This window comes from Oncorhynchus keta, unplaced genomic scaffold (assembly GCF_023373465.1).
Source record: "Oncorhynchus keta strain PuntledgeMale-10-30-2019 unplaced genomic scaffold, Oket_V2 Un_contig_7646_pilon_pilon, whole genome shotgun sequence".
NCBI classification, from domain to species: Eukaryota; Metazoa; Chordata; class Actinopteri; order Salmoniformes; family Salmonidae; genus Oncorhynchus; species Oncorhynchus keta.
The window spans coordinates 26,288-39,703 of NW_026289591.1; the positions used below are offsets into that span (position 1 = coordinate 26,288).

At 46.3% G+C, this 13,416-nt stretch overlaps 1 protein-coding gene across 1 annotated transcript in view; it reads right to left on the reverse strand.

The window, feature by feature from the left end:
• LOC118381341 (sorting nexin-30-like) overlaps window positions 1-13,416 on the reverse strand; it is a 48,940-nt gene that overhangs the window by 24,788 nt on the left and 10,736 nt on the right. The gene's annotated exons all lie outside the window — the stretch shown is intronic.

The following is a 13,416-nucleotide window of genomic DNA, read 5'->3' on the forward strand; positions in this document are numbered from 1 at the left end:
GCAGGGTAGCCTAGTGGTTAGAGAGTAGAGGTGGCAGGGTAGCCTAGTGGTTAGAGTGTAGAGGTGGCAGGTAGCCTAGTGGTTAGAGTGTAGGGACGGCAGGTAGCCTAGTGGTTAGAGTGTAGAGATGGCAGGTAGCCTAGTGGTTAGAGTGTAGAGGTGGCAGGTAGCCTAGTGGTTAGAGTGGAGGGGTGGCAGGTAGCCTAGTGGTTAGAGTGTAGAGGAGGCAGGTAGCCTAGTGGTTAGAGTGTAGAGGGAGGCAGGTCGCCTAGTGGTTAGAGTGTAGAGGTGGCAGGTAGCCTAGTGGTTAGAGCGTAGAGGAGGCAGGGTAGCCTAGTGGTTAGAGTGTAGAGGTGGCAGGGTAGCCTAGTGGTTAGAGTGTAGAGATGGCAGGGTAGCCTAGTGGTTAGAGTGTAGAGGTGGCAGGTAGCCTAGTGGTTAGAGTGTAGAGGAGGCAGGGTAGCCTAGTGGTTAGAGTGTAGAGGTGGCAGGTAGCCTAGTGGTTAGAGCGTAGAGGGTGGCAGGGTAGCCTAGTGGTTAGAGTGTAGAGGTGGCAGGTCGCCTAGTGGTTAGAGTGTAGAGGAGGCAGGTAGCCTAGTGGTTAGAGTGTAGAGGAGGCAGGTAGCCTAGTGTTAGAGTGTAGAGGAGGCAGGTAGCCTAGTGGTTAGAGTGTAGAGGCGGCAGGGTAGCCTAGTGGTTAGAGTGTAGAGGAGGCAGGGTAGCCTAGTGGTTAGAGCGTAGAGGAGGGAGGTGGCCTAGTGGTTAGAGTGTAGAGGAGGCAGGGTAGCCTAGTGGTTAGAGTGTAGAGGAGGCAGGTAGCCTAGTGGTTAGAGCGTAGAGGAGGCAGGGTAGCCTAGTGGTTAGAGTGTGGAGGTGGCAGGTAGCCTAGTGGTTAGAGCGTAGAGGAGGCAGGGTAGCCTAGTGGTTAGAGCGTAGAGGAGGCAGGGTAGCCTAGTGGTTTAGAGCGTAGAGGAGGCAGGGTAGCCTAGTGGTTAGAGTGTAGAGGAGGCAGGTAGCCTAGTGGTTAGAGTGTAGAGGAGGCAGGGTAGCTCTAGTGGTTAGAGTGTAGAGGAGGCAGGTAGCCTAGTGGGAGTGTAGAGGTGGAGGGTAGCCTAGTGGTTAGAGTGTAGAGGTGGCAGGGTAGCCTAGTGGTTAGAGTGTAGAGGAGGCAGGGTAGCCTAGTGGTTAGAGTGTAGGGCCGGCAGGGTAGCCTAGTGGTTAGAGTGTAGAGGTGGCAGGGTAGCCTAGTGGTTAGAGCGTAGAGGAGGCAGGGTAGCCTAGTGGTTAGAGTGTAGAGGAGGCAGGTAGCCTAGTGGTTAGAGTGTAGAGGTGGCAGGGTAGCCTAGTGGTTAGAGTGTAGAGGAGGCAGGTAGCCTAGTGGTTAGAGTGTAGAGGCGGCAGGGTAGCTCAGTGGTTAGAGCGTAGAGGAGGCAGGGTAGCCTAGTGGTTAGAGTGTAGAGGTGGCAGGGTAGCCTAGTGGTTAGAGTGTAGAGGAGGCAGGGTAGCCTAGTGGTTAGAGTGTAGGGCCGGCAGGTAGCCTAGTGGTTAGAGTGTAGGGCTGGCAGGGTAGCCTAGTGGTTAGAGCGTAGAGGAGGCAGGGTAGCCTAGTGGTTAGAGTGTAGGGCTGGCAGGGTAGCCTAGTGGTTAGAGTGTAGAGGTGGCAGGGTAGCCTAGTGGTTAGAGCGTAGAGGAGGCAGGGTAGCCTAGTGGTTAGAGTGTAGAGGAGGCAGGTAGCCTAGTGGTTAGAGTGTAGAGGTGGCAGGGTAGCCTAGTGGTTAGAGTGTAGGCGGCAGGGTAGCCTAGTGGTTAGAGTGTAGGAGGCAGGTAGCCTAGTGGTTAGAGCGTAGAGGCGGCAGGGTAGCCTAGTGGTTAGAGTGTAGGCGGCAGGGGTAGCCTAGTGGTTAGAGTGTAGAGGTGGCAGGGTAGTCTAGTGGTTAGAGCGTAGAGGAGGCAGGGTAGCCTAGTGGTTAGAGTGTAGGGCTGGCAGGGTAGCCTAGTGGTTAGAGTGTAGAGGAGGCAGGGTAGCCTAGTGGTTAGAGTGTAGAGGCGGCAGGTAGCCTAGTGGTTAGAGCGTAGAGGAGGCAGGGTAGCCTAGTGGTTAGAGTGTAGGGGCGGCAGGTAGCCTAGTGGTTAGAGCGTAGGGGAGGCAGGGTAGCCTAGTGGTTAGAGTGTAGGGCGGCAGGTAGCCTAGTGGTTAGAGTGTAGAGGTGGCAGGGTAGCCTAGTGGTTAGAGTGTAGAGGTGGCAGGGTAGCCTAGTGGTTAGAGTGTAGAGGAGGCAGGGTAGCCTAGTGGTTAGAGTGTAGGGCCGGCAGGGTAGCCTAGTGGTTAGAGTGTAGGGCTGGCAGGGTAGCCTAGTGGTTAGAGCGTAGAGGAGGCAGGGTAGCCTAGTGGTTAGAGTGTAGGGCTGGCAGGGTAGCCTAGTGGTTAGAGTGTAGAGGTGGCAGGGTAGCCTAGTGGTTAGAGCGTAGAGGAGGCAGGGTAGCCTAGTGGTTAGAGTGTAGGGCTGGCAGGGTAGCCTAGTGGTTAGAGCGTAGAGGAGGCAGGGTAGCCTAGTGGTTAGAGTGTAGAGGCGGCAGGTAGCCTAGTGGTTAGAGCGTAGAGGAGGCAGGGTAGCCTAGTGGTTAGAGTGTAGGGCGGCAGGTAGCCTAGTGGTTAGGCGTAGAGGAGGCAGGGTAGCCTAGTGGTTAGAGTGTAGAGGAGGCAGGTAGCCTAGTGGCTAGAGCGTAGAGGAGGCAGGGTAGCCTAGTGGTTAGAGTGTAGGGCCGGCAGGGTAGCCTAGTGGTTAGAGTGTAGAGGAGGCAGGTAGCCTAGTGGTTAGAGTGTGGGGCTGGCAGGGTAGCCTAGTGGTTAGAGTGTAGAGGGAGGCAGGTAGCCTAGTGGTTAGGCGTAGAGGAGGCAGGGTAGCTTAGTGGTTAGAGTGTAGAGGCGGCAGGTAGCCTAGTGGTTAGAGCGTAGAGGAGGCAGGAGGTAGCTTAGTGGTTAGAGTGTAGAGGCGGCAGGTAGCCTAGTGGTTAGAGCATAGAGGAGGCAGGGTAGCCTAGTGGTTAGAGTGTAGAGGCGGCAGGTAGCCTAGTGGTTAGAGTGTAGAGGGCAGGTAGTCTAGTGGTTAGAGTGTAGAGGTGGCAGGTAGACTAGTGGTTAGAGTGTAGAGGAGGCAGGGTAGCCTAGTGGTTAGGCGTAGAGGAGGCAGGGTAGCCTAGTGGTTAGAGTGTAGAGGAGGCAGGTAGCCTAGTGGTTAGAGTGTAGAGGTGGCAGGGTAGCCTAGTGGTTAGAGTGTAGAGGCGGCAGGGTAGCCTAGTGGTTAGAGCATAGAGGAGGCAGGGTAGCCTAGTGGTTAGAGTGTAGAGGAGGCAGGTAGCCTAGTGGTTAGAGTGTAGAGGCGGCAGGGTAGCTCAGTGGTTAGAGCGTAGAGGAGGCAGGGTAGCCTAGTGGTTAGAGTGTAGAGGTGGCAGGGTAGCCTAGTGGTTAGAGTGTAGAGGAGGCAGGGTAGCCTAGTGGTTAGAGTGTAGGGCCGGCAGGAGTAGCCTAGTGGTTAGAGTGTAGAGGTGGCAGGGTAGCCTAGTGGTTAGAGCGTAGAGGAGGCAGGGTAGCCTAGTGGTTAGAGTGTAGAGGAGGCAGGTAGCCTAGTGGTTAGAGTGTAGAGGTGGCAGGGTAGCCTAGTGGTTAGAGTGTAGAGGAGGCAGGTAGCCTAGTGGTTAGAGTGTAGAGGCGGCAGGGTAGCTCAGTGGTTAGAGCGTAGAGGAGGCAGGGTAGCCTAGTGGTTAGAGTGTAGAGGTGGCAGGGTAGCCTAGTGGTTAGAGTGTAGAGGAGGCAGGGTAGCCTAGTGGTTAGAGTGTAGGGCCGGCAGGGTAGCCTAGTGGTTAGAGTGTAGGGCTGGCAGGGTAGCCTAGTGGTTAGAGCGTAGAGGAGGCAGGGTAGCCTAGTGGTTAGAGTGTAGGGCTGGCAGGGTAGCCTAGTGGTTAGAGTGTAGAGGTGGCAGGGTAGCCTAGTGGTTAGAGCGTAGAGGCGGCAGGGTAGCCTAGTGGTTAGAGTGTAGAGGAGGCAGGTAGCCTAGTGGTTAGAGTGTAGAGGTGGCAGGGTAGCCTAGTGGTTAGAGTGGAGGGGCGGCAGGGTAGCCTAGTGGTTAGAGTGTAGAGGAGGCAGGTAGCCTAGTGGTTAGAGTGTAGAGGTGGCAGGGTAGCCTAGTGGTTAGAGTGTAGAGGTGGCAGGGTAGCCTAGTGGTTAGAGTGTAGAGGTGGCAGGGTAGCCTAGTGGTTAGAGTGTAGAGGAGGCAGGTAGCCTAGTGGTTAGAGTGTAGGGCTGGCAGGGTAGCCTAGTGGTTAGAGTGTAGAGGAGGCAGGGTAGCCTAGTGGTTAGAGTGTAGAGGCGGCAGGTAGCCTAGTGGTTAGGCGTAGGAGGCAGGGTAGCCTAGTGGTTAGAGTGTAGGGGCGGCAGGTAGCCTAGTGGTTAGAGCGTAGGGGAGGCAGGGTAGCCTAGTGGTTAGAGTGTAGAGGCGGCAGGTAGCCTAGTGGTTAGAGTGTAGAGGTGGCAGGGTAGCCTAGTGGTTAGAGTGTAGAGGTGGCAGGGTAGCCTAGTGGTTAGAGTGTAGAGGAGGCAGGGTAGCCTAGTGGTTAGAGTGTAGGGCCGGCAGGGTAGCCTAGTGGTTAGAGTGTAGGGCTGGCAGGGTAGCCTAGTGGTTAGAGCGTAGAGGAGGCAGGGTAGCCTAGTGGTTAGAGTGTAGGGGGCTGGCAGGGTAGCCTAGTGGTTAGAGTGTAGAGGTGGCAGGGTAGCCTAGTGGTTAGAGCGTAGAGGAGGCAGGGTAGCCTAGTGGTTAGAGTGTAGGGCTGGCAGGGTAGCCTAGTGGTTAGAGCGTAGAGGAGGCAGGGTAGCCTAGTGGTTAGAGTGTAGAGGCGGCAGGTAGCCTAGTGGTTAGAGCGTAGAGGAGGCAGGGTAGCCTAGTGGTTAGAGTGTAGGGGCGGCAGGTAGCCTAGTGGTTAGAGCGTAGAGAGAGGCAGGGTAGCCTAGTGGTTAGAGTGTAGAGGAGGCAGGTAGCCTAGTGGCTAGAGCGTAGAGGAGGCAGGGTAGCCTAGTGGTTAGAGTGTAGGACGGCAGGGTAGCCTAGTGGTTAGAGTGTAGAGGAGGCAGGTAGCCTAGTGGTTAGAGTGTGGGGCTGGCAGGGTAGCCTAGTGGTTAGAGTGTAGAGGAGGCAGGTAGCCTAGTGGTTAGAGCGTAGAGGAGGCAGGGTAGCTTAGTGGTTAGAGTGTAGAGAGGGCGGCAGGTAGCCTAGTGGTTAGAGCGTAGAGGAGGCAGGGTAGCTTAGTGGTTAGAGTGTAGAGGCGGCAGGTAGCCTAGTGGTTAGAGCATAGAGGAGGCAGGGTAGCCTAGTGGTTAGAGTGTAGAGGCGGCAGGTAGCCTAGTGGTTAGAGTGTAGAGGGCAGGTAGTCTAGTGGTTAGAGTGTAGAGGTGGCAGGTAGACTAGTGGTTAGAGTGTAGAGGAGGCAGGTAGCCTAGTGGTTAGAGTGTAGAGGAGGCAGGGTAGCCTAGTGGTTAGAGTGTAGGGCCGGCAGGGTAGCCTAGTGGTTAGAGTGTAGGGCCGGCAGGGTAGCCTAGTGGTTAGAGTGTAGAGGAGGCAGGTAGCCTAGTGGTTAGAGTGTAGGGCCGGCAGGTAGCCTAGTGGTTAGAGCGTTGGACTATTAACCCGAAGGTTGCAAGTTCAAATCCCCAAGTTGACAAGTTAGGTTTTATAGGAGGCAAATCTAAACGGATTGACGCTTTGACTCAGATTCCCACTTTAAAAATGTACTTTATGTCCACGAAAACCCATTGATTTAAAAGCTTTAAAAAATTATTCAGATGATTCAGAAAAGTTCAAATCAATTTTTTCATCAACTTTGATAATATTTGGATGAAACCATTTCAAAGTAGGGTGACCAGATTATGAAAAATTACTGTTGCTTCTACATTGATAAAGTTTGATCATAAAGTTACTGGTCCCTGACCCCCATCCAAAAAATTCCCCTCATCAATCTACACACAATAAACCATAAACCATAATGACATCACAATAGCCCATAATGACATCACAATAGCCCATAATGACATCACAATAGCCCATAATGACAAAGCAAAAATGTTTGCAAATAAAAAAATGGAGAAATCACATTTCCATAAGTATTCAGACCCTTTACTCAGTACTTTGTTGAAGCACCTTTTGGCAGAGATTACAGCCTTGAGTCTTCTTGGGTAATGACACTACAAGCTTGGCACACCTGTATTTGGGGAGTTTCTCCCATTCTTCTCTGCAGATCCTCTCAAGCTCTGTCAGGTTAGATGGGGAGCGTTGCTGCACAGCTAATTTCAGGTCTCTCCAGAGATGTTCGACCAGGTTCAAGTATGGGCTCTGGCTGGGCCACTCAAGGACATTCAGGGACTTGTCCCGAAGCCACTCCTGCGTTGTCTTGGCTGTGTGCTTCCTGTTGGAAGGTGAACCTTCACCCCAGTCTGAGGTCCTGAGTGCTCTGGAACAGGTTTTCATCAAGGATCTCTCTGTACTTTGCTCCATTCATCTTTCCCTCGATCCTGACTAGTCTCCCAGTTCCTGCCGCTGAAAAACATCCCCACAGCATGATGCTGCCAACACCATATTTCATAGTAGGGATGGTGCCAGGTTTCCTCCAGAAGTGACACTTGGCATTCAGGCCAAAGAGTTCAATCTTGGTTTCATCAGACTAGAGAATGTAGTTTCTCATGGTCTGAGAGTCTTTAGGTGCCTTTTGGCAAACTCCAAGTGGGCTGTCATGTGCCTTTGAGGAGTGGCCACTCTACTCTGATTGGTGGTGTGCTGCAGAGATGGTTGTCCTTCTGGAAGGTTCTCCCATCTCCACAGAGGAACTCTATAGCCCTGTCAGAGTGAACATTGGGTTTTTGGTCACCTCCTTGACCAAGGCCCTTCTCCCCTGATTGCTCAGTTTGGCCGGGCGGTCAGCTCTAGGACGAGTCTTGGTGGTTCCAAACGTCTTCCATTTAAGAATGATGGAGGCCACTGTGTTCTTGGGGACCTTCAATGCTGCAGACATTTTTTGGTACCCTCCCCCAGATCTCGACACAATCCTGTCTACGGACAATTCCGTCGACGTCACGTCTTTTTGATCTGTCAACTGTGAGACACTTATATAGACAGACGTGTGCCTTTCCAAATCATGTACAATCAATTGAATTTTCCACAGGTCAAGTTATGATCAATGGAAACAGGAAGCTCAATTCTGAGTCTCATAGCAAAATAATGTATTTGTTTAAAAAAAAAAAAAAAAAATGATAGATTTTGCAAAAATGTCTAAAAAAACTGTTTACCCTTTGTCATTACTAATTTATTAATTACTATTACTATTATTATTAATTTATTGTGTAAATTGATGAGTATTTATTGGTATTAATTTTATAATAAGGCTGTAACAACATAACAAAATGTAGAAAAAGTCCAGGGCTACGGAATACTTTCTGAAGGTGCTGCAGCTACTTCCCAGCATGCACTGTTTGGCGTTGTGACTGGACGTCACAGCGTAGACTTAACTTTACACTATAATAATAATAATAATAATAATAATATATGCCATTTAGCTGACGCTTTTATCCAAAGCGACTTACAGTCATGTGTGCATACATTCTACGTATGGGTGGTCCCGGGAATCGAACCCACTACCCTGGCGTTACAAGCGCCATGCTCTACAACTGAGCTACAGAAGGACCACTGAGCTACAGTGGGTTAGGGTTAGGGTTACTGAGCTACAGAAGGACCACATTCTTCTGAACAATGAAGACATTCGACAGCAGTGGCCGCTTTTCATTTTCAGGCTGGAAATTAGGATCAGGTCACGCGTTTTGGAGGGAAGTTGATCTACCAATTGGGGAGAAAATGTGGATGGGTCTTGCCAGGGAAGCTAATCCTGAAGACGGACGCTGTACTTTCATTGACAGTGGCTCTTGCAAACGCTGAATATAATATAAGTAACGATATCATAGTTTGACGAGTCGGACACGGTAGCCAACATTTTTGGAGGGAAAGGGGGGCTAACTTTAGATAATGTGTCTGCTTTGACTTGTGAACTGTATATTTTCTATAATAGTACGAATTTTCCTGATAGTCACAGTATGGTTGCTGTTCTTCCATCCCTACGTTGAGTCTGAGAACTGCCAGCACACACAGCTGGCTTGTCCACATAAAGGAGTTGTGATGTGTAATTTGTAATTTGGAAATCATATTTTGCCGTTCCAAAATGGAGTCGGGTGGAGGTTATTTTACGTCTAATCTTGTCTCTCCACTATCATCGAGCAATAATGACAGACGTTCAACATCTCCTCTGTCTGCACAGCTTCCCAGCCAAACCCCCCGCAGCAGGAGTGGTGTGATACAAAAAACATCTGCTTTCCCAAGGCAAAGAACGAGGGAAGTGCTGTGAAGACGGACCGGAAGATACTGTAAGTCAGAGTCATTCATTTAAAATCTGCATCAATTGAGCATTTAAGGCACACAAACATTTAACATTTAACATTTAAAAGTTTAATTGAAGAAGAAGAAGAAAACAAATTTGCATATTTCAAATTGAGACAAAGTAATACACTAGTGGGTGACTGAAGCTCGTCTCCTCTCTTATTTGTTTACATTTCCTAAAGCCTAAGTAATTCACTAGTGGGTGACTGAAGCTCGTCTCCTCTCTTAGTTGGTTACATTTCCTAAAGCCTAAGTAATTCACTTTTACGTGAAATGATATCAGATTTTTGTTACTTAGTATTATTTTTCGTCTAGCATTCAGACGGGAGATGAGTGTTACAAATTGTATAAATCAATGGGGTCCTGATGGGCGGCAGGGTGCCTATATTATGGCTTATGGCTCTAATCAGTTTTCTGTCAAATGATGTCTCACCATTATTTCTCATGTGTTCATGTTGATCAATATTTTGGCCGATTGTAAATGATCAAATAAATGTCTGATCAATACATGCAGTAGACTCATTCTTCCTGATTATTACAAAGACGAGAGGGAAAAAAAGTACAATTTCCTCCATTCTGAGCATTTTAATAGTTTAAAATATTATGATTGATATTTTTGTCATTTAAAAGGCTATTTTTTTTTTTACACGGGGGAGAATATATCTATATATAAACGTTACATATCAAAACAAAACAATCCACTACATTAGTAACCGTTTCACTGTACTGTTTACACCTTCTGTGTCCCGTGATGAATAAACTTAGATTGTATATGAGATAGTGTTTTACTGAGACAGAAAAGTGAAGAACAACATGAACCTACACCAAAGTCATATTAGGATACAGGCCTCCTCTACACTCTATTAGGATATAACGTTAGGAACAACATGAACCTGCACCAAAGTCATATTAGGATACAGGCCTCCTCTACACTCTATTAGGATATAACGTTAGGAACAACATGAACCTGCACCAAAGTCATATTAGGATACAGGCCTCCTCTACACTCTATTAGGATATAACGTTAGGAACAACATGAACCTGCACCAAAGTCATATTAGGATAAAGGCCTCCTCTACACTCTATTAGGATATAACGTTAGGCCAACGAGACAGTTGTCCAATTTTAATGCCCTGTTTAAAACCATTTTCTGTAATTATGCCATTAACTTGTAAATATCTTTTGTGAGTTTATTTTCCTGTAATTAGTTATGATATGGGCATTATTTGAACTGGCTTTTTTTAGCTAGCGGGGAGTCAGTTATATATCATTATAGGCTAGCCATAAACGCTTACATATCAACAACAAAAACAATCCACTACATTAGTAACCGTTTCACTGTACTGTTTACACCTTCTGTGTCCTGTGATGAATAAACTTAGATTGTATAACAATGAGATAGTGCCATTTTTGAACAGGCTAGTGAAGAACAACATGCAGCTAACTTAACTAGCTAGCTAACTAACAAGCTGCCGTTGTCAGTTAGAACATTATTTGAACAGGCTAGCCAGCTAACAAAGTCATATTAGGATATGATAGGCCTCCTGGCTAGCCAGCTCTATTAGCTAGCTAACTAACAAGCTGCCGTTGTCAGTTATGATATGGTCATTATTTGAACTGGCAGCCAGCTAATGAACCTACAACCAAAGTCATATTAGGATTAAAGGCCTAGCTAGCTCTAACAAGCTGCCTAGTTATGATATGGCCATAATTTGAACTGGTTAGGCCAACGAGACAGTTGTGCCCAGTTATGTTGGCCATTATTTGAAATCATCAGCTAGCTAGCTAGCTAGCTAGCTAATGCCCTGCTTGATATGGCCATTATTTGAACATCATACTAGCTAGCTAACTAACAACCGTCAGTTAAACCATTTCTGTAATTACGCCAGCTAGCCATTAAGCTGCCGTTGTCTTGTATGAATGGCCATTATTTGAACATTATTATTGTGAGTTTATTTTCCTGTTAATAATGCTAGCTGAAATGAGCTCAAAACATTGTTTAAAAGTTGCTTTTAGTTGCCTGGTTTTCTAAATGAACATTTACTAAATTAATTTTGATAGGTTTATATGGACATTATTTGAACAGGCTGAGCCATCCTTTTTGTGTGTTTATTATGACAATAGAATGTTAGCTGATGTCTAAAACTGTATAGCTGCTCACTAACAAACAAACTTTAGAGTACACTACCGTACTCACTGTGTTTACTACACTACCGTACTCACTGTGTTTACTACACTACTGTACTCACTGTGTTTACTACACTACCGTACTCACTGTTTACTACACTACTCACTGTGTTTACTACACTCGTACTCACTGTGTTTACTACACTACCGTACTCACTCTGTTTACTACACTACCGTACTCACTCTGTTTAGTACACTACCGTACTCACTCTGTTTAGTACACTACCGTACTCACTCTGTTTACTACACTACAGTACTCACTCTGTTTACTACACTACCGTACTCATTCTGTTTAGTACACTACCGTACTCACTGTGTTTACTACACTACCGTACTCACTGTGTTTACTACACTACCGTACTCACTGTTTACTACACTACAGTACTCACTCTGTTTAGCACATGGCCTCACATGTGAATCCTTAAAGAGATGGGTGTGGTCTAAGGCTTAAGAGTGGGTGGGTGTGACCCATGCTGAATGGGTGTGGTCTAAGGCTTAAGAGGGTGTGACCTATGCTGAATGGGTGTGGTCTAATGCTTAAGAGGTTGTGCACGATGCTGAATGGGTGTGGTCTAAGGCTTAAGAGGGTGTGACCCATGCTGGATGGGTGTGGTCTAAGGCTTAAGAGGGTGTGACCCATGCTGAATGGGTGTGGTCTAAGGCTTAAGAGGGTGTGACCCATGCTGAATGGGTGTGGTCTAAGGCTTAAGAGGGTGTGACCTATGCTGAATGGGTGTGGTCTAATGCTTAAGAGGTTGTGCACGATGCTGAATGGGTGTGGTCTAAGGCTTAAGAGGGTGTGACCCATGCTGAATGGGTGTGGTCTAAAGGAGAGCTCTTCAGTAGCTGTACCAAAACAGAGAAGAATGTGAGAAACTCCCCAAATACAGGTGTGTCAAGCTTGTAGCGTCAAACCCAAGAAGACTAGAGGCTGTAATCGCTGCCAAAGGTGCTTCAACAAAGTACTGAGTAAAGGGTCTGAATACTTATGTAAACGTGATTTTAGTTTTTTTTTTTTACATTTGTCAAGATGTTTTTGCTTTGTCATTACAGGGTATTGTCTGTAGATTGATGAGGGGAGAAAAATATTGAATCCATTTTAGAATAAGGCTGGGGGGGGGGGGAACGTATAAAAAATGAATGAGCCTCCCCCCAAAAAATCTATTTAATTTGGAATGGCAAGCCAGACCAAATTAAAAAGGGCCTATTTATATAATGAATATCAATTTGGAGGGCAGACATTATTAAATATTATTAGACCTCTCATTAAAGGTGTCAGTCACACAAAAGTTGTACTTACAGAAAGTTTGGACAAACCACCTCATTCAAAGCTGTTTCTTCTTTATTTGTACTATTTTCTACATTGTAGAATAATAGTGAAGACATCAACACTATGAAATAACACATATGGAATCATGTAGTAACCAAATGAATGTTAATCAAATCGAAATATATTTGAGATTCATCAAAGTAGCCACCCTTGTGACTTGATGACAGCTTTGCACATTCTTGGCATTCTCTCAACCAGCTTCATGAGGTAGTCACCTGGAATGCATTTCAATTAACAGGTGTGGCTTGTTAAGTTGTGGAATTTCATTCCTGAATGTGTTTGAACCAATCAGTTGTGTTGTGACAATGTAGGGGTGGTAAACAGAAGATAGCCCTATTTGGTAAAAGACCAAGAACAGCTCAAATAAGCAAAGAGAAACGAAAGTCCATCATTACTTTAAGACATGAAGGTCAGTCAATCTGGAAAATGTCAAGAATTTTCTTTAGGTGCAGTCGCATAAACGATCAAGTGCTACGATGAAACTGGCTTTCATGAGGACCGCCACAGGAAAGGAAGACCCAGAGTTACCTCTGCTGCAGAGGAAATTTTCCAGATTGACTGACCTTCATGTCTTATAGTAATGATGGACTGTTGTTTATCTTTGCTTGTTTGAGTTGTTCTTGCCATAATATGGACTTGGTCTTTTACCAAATATGGCTGTCTTCTATATACCACCCATACAATACTGATTGATTGTCTCAAACGCATTAAGAAGGAAAGAAATTCCACAAATGAACTTTTAACAAGATACATCTGTCAATTGAAATGGTTCACCTCATGAAGCCGGTTGAGAGAATGCCAAGAATGTGCAAAGCTGTCATCAAGGCAAAGGGGGGCTACTTTGAAGAATCTCAAATCTATTTTGATTGGTTAAACACTTATTTGGTTACTACATGATTCCAAATGTGTTATGTCATAGTTTTGACATCTTCAATATTATTCTACAATGTAGAAAATAGTAAAAAATTAAGAAAACCCCTAGAAAGAGTAGGTGTGTCCAAACGTTTTACTGGTACTGTCCCTGATCAATTAAAAACCCACTTGTATTCCTGCTACACAGCTGTTTCTGTTTAAGTTAATGATTGTGTTTCAACTGTACATAATGAATTTATGATCTTTTGCACCTGTTTGGTATAATTGGTTAATCATACACCTGACTACACATGCCTACAAAATCCCTGACTTTAAGCAAGTGTACCTACAAGAATAGATGCTGTTTTGAAAAGGGTGGTCACACCAAATATGGATTTGATGTTTATTCTGCTCACTCACATTGCATTTAGTTAATATATAAATATAAACTATTAACATGTCTATTTTCTGAAAGCATTCTTACTTTACAGCATTTTTTCCACACCTGCCTAAAACTTTTGCACAGTACTGTATACAGTGGGGCAAAAAAAGTATTTAGTCAGCCACAAATTGTGCAAG